Here is a 3,834-nt window from a genome sequence, read left to right as displayed (position 1 = left end):
TTAGCTTAAATATATTATATTTGTTAAGTAGTGAGAAGTAGAAATAAATAATTGAAAGATGACAAATGTGGTCCTTTAATTTGACCCTCAAAACAAGGCAATGTCCAGCTAACAGAGTAAAACACGATGACTGCAACCTGGGAAATAAGACTTTTTGTTTTTCGTCATATCAATTTTATTTCTTCATAATAATATGTGCTTACAAAATTTAAGATCGTGTTTTTAGTATTTAAACTAGAGTTCATTTGTTAATGAACACGTTATTTTTAGATATTCAAGTAAAAAATATATTTTAAAAATATTTCTGACCACTGTTTATAGGAATTAATTAAGAATTCCCTAATCACACAAGTCACTTATTTTTTCAATCTTCTTTTCATTCTGCTTTTTATGTTAATTTTATTTGTTCACCTTATTTTTTAATTTGACAGGTTAATAATTAATTTTTCTATGATCTAAATTTTACTAAAATAGTTTAAAATAGTTATAATTTTTTATAAAATTAAAGAAACAGAATTTTAGAATTATTTTTATTTAATATAATTTTTAAATAAAAATAATTCTATTAAATAAAATTTTTTACTTATAACTCATATAAATATCTATTTTGAAATCTATTTATTTTATAAGAAGAAAAATTATTTTGAATGGAATATTTGAATGGAATACTAAATTGATGATCCAAAAATGATAAATTTTAGAATTTATTTTTTTTTAATTGAAAAAAAGAATATACATTTTAAAGGTTTATCGTTGACAAAAAAAATTACTACATACATAAAAGAAGATTCAAATACTCCAACATTTATTTAAACAGACAATAAAGTGTTCACTCGATCAGTCCAAATTGATTTGCTTTTCATGTTCATGAAAGTTGCAAGATGTTGATCTTTGTTGTGCAATTAAATTAATGTCGTTACATACACAACCAAGCTCTCTTTTGGTTGTTACTAACATTTAACTATATGTTGGAGGTGTCCCAACCTACATTATTCCACCCACAAAAACATGGAAAAAAAGAAAAAGAAAAATAATACTAATGTTTGATGTTTCCATTGATAATGATCATTCCATTGGAGCAGCTGGATTCTTTTTTGTGTGTTTTATTTGACTTTGAAAATTGAAACATAGAAAACAAGGTTCTTTTGTCACCGATTTTCCAAATCAGTCATTTTCTCAGCTTAATTATTCTCACTAGATCATAATAATCAATTAAATTATGTTTCATTATTTACAACAACAATAAAATCTTATTCCAAATTGCATAAATCAAATAATGTTAATGGGTGAATTATTAGATAAGTTCAATAATTGTTCAAATTAATTAGTCAATAAAAAAAATAATGTTATTGTTAACGAATTATAATTCAAATAACATAATTTTTTTATATTTATTTAAAAGTTGTGAAATCCAATCCCACTCTTAACTTAAAAAAACAAAAACAAAAAAAAATAATGCGGGCCATTTGTAAGTGTAAAAGGATATAGTCTAAGGTAGGGACAATGGCAATCACCAAGAATCAACAATGTGGACCCCTTTTAATTAGTAGCAATAGAAGTGGATCATTATTCTTGGTTTTGAGAACCTGAAAGTAAAGGTTAGAATTTCAATTTAACTCTTAAAATTTTTTGATATTACAATTTTAAATGAATCTATTAATTTTATGAAATTTATATTAGATTTGACGATTTTATAATTTAAATTTTGTTAAAATTTTACGTTTTATGTTCTTAATTTACTTTTTTAATTTTACATAAAATCTTGATTTCTCTATCTTACCTAAAACAGTTAAACAATATTACAAATTATCAAATATCAATATTCTAAAAATAAGATCTATAGTCAAATCATTTTAATTATTGATTTACTGATTCAATAATTTTAGAATAATAACTTTTAAAATAACAATTTTTATTGATGAACCAAATTACAAATCTCTCAGTTTATAGTCCAACTGAGATTAATCTAATTTTCAGAACTATGCTAAATACTAATCCATTCTGTCTAGAATTTTGAGCAATATTTTGTTTTACTATTATCATGTGAATATAGATATCCAAAAGGACCCCTATGTTATCTTGTTTATTATGTTATTAACATTCACCCTAGCTGCATCCTAATTAATGGTTTATTTTTTTTCTTCCCTAATCCCCACCATATGTTTATTGTTAATCAGATTTTGTCTAGTGACCCTAGTGGTACTTTTGACTATATATATATATAGTGCTATTTTATTTTTGTATAAAATCTTAGTTGTACTATATGTTCTACCTTTTTGGCCCACTATCCCTTTACTTCTTAATTTCACCAACATTATTTTGAATGTCTAACACTAACACTATTTGGTGTATATGCACATGGCAAGTTGGCATGCTCATGGAACATGCACATAAAAAATCAATATGTATGTATATATAAATATAAGGAAAATGTTATTTGTACACCAAAATCACTACTAAAATCAGTCACCAATGTATTTGTATATAAATATATATGTAATTTAATTTATTTTTAATATGTATTTTATACTAGTAGCTGATTTTAGTGGTTAATTTTAATATACACGTACCATAATCGTAAATATAAATAAAGCTCCAAGTTGGGTTGGGCATGCAAGAATATATATTATGTGACAGTGTGTGTGAAAGAGAAAAGAGTGCAGTAGGAAAATGAAACTATGGAGGGTCAGTGTCTAATGATTTGCATTGATTAAGGGCTAAGGGGATGAGGGTTTATTAATGAGTAACATGAAATGAGATACTATAAACAAGAGACATATATAATTGCTATGATTAAATTTTATTAATAACATGCCCACTAATGGGGACACTTGTGTGTATTATCCATATTCTTAATCATGCCATCATACTTATACTTCAAACCACGTCAAATAAATTATTTCTTTCTTTTTCTTTATTGGTGGGGCCACTTCATGGACTCATTAGGCCCATCATATATATCAAAAAGAGCACTGGTATGTTTTTGTAAATAAAAACCTTGACAATTTACATAAATAAATTGTGTCCTTTAAATTTACGGTAATTATATTCTTTTAAATATGAAGATATAAATATATTGTTTCATATATCTATAGAAATTATTACTCACAGTAGTAGTTTATGAAAATACATAATCTGCTATAAATATAATTAGTCGTAGATTACATGCAAATAGGAGAACATAAAAATCGCTAGAGGCTGTCACGGTTTCTATTTATTATTAAAACATCATATAAAAAATACAAATAAAACACCATATAAGATTATTATTAAAATTCGATCTTACTAAGACTACTCCACATGCCCATGTATATGAAGACAAGATATGAAAAAATCATAACATATAAGTTGACACCGAAATGGTACAGAAACAACGGCAAATATCTTATTCAGCGTAAATCGCTACTACCTCCAGCGGTTTATGCACACTTTCCCACACACACAAACTGCTATTGGCGATTTTTGTATGTAATATGTGGTTGGCTATAGCGGATTATGTGCTTCCGAAAACCGCTGTTTCTATAGATATATGAAACAATGTATTTGCGTCTTCATGTTTGAAAGAATGCAATTGCGTAAATTTAAAGGGCAAACAATTTATTTATGTAAATTGCCCTAAAAACTAAGTTAGATTATTCTAGTGGCTAACTTAATCCGTTTAAGTAAGTGTTGGGGTTCAAATTTTCTTTTGTGTATGCAGCAATTTATTAGTCAATAACAAACTCTTAAATGGAGTTTCGATCCACGACAGGACATATAAAGAAATATTGTGGAAAACAAAAAAAATATTTATATAATTAAGTTTGGTTATTTTTGTAATTACTTCAATTTTAA

Source organism: Arachis ipaensis, chromosome B01 (genome assembly GCF_000816755.2).
Source record: "Arachis ipaensis cultivar K30076 chromosome B01, Araip1.1, whole genome shotgun sequence".
In the NCBI taxonomy this organism is placed as follows: domain Eukaryota; kingdom Viridiplantae; phylum Streptophyta; class Magnoliopsida; order Fabales; family Fabaceae; genus Arachis; species Arachis ipaensis.
Note: the sequence above shows the minus strand (reverse complement) of the source record.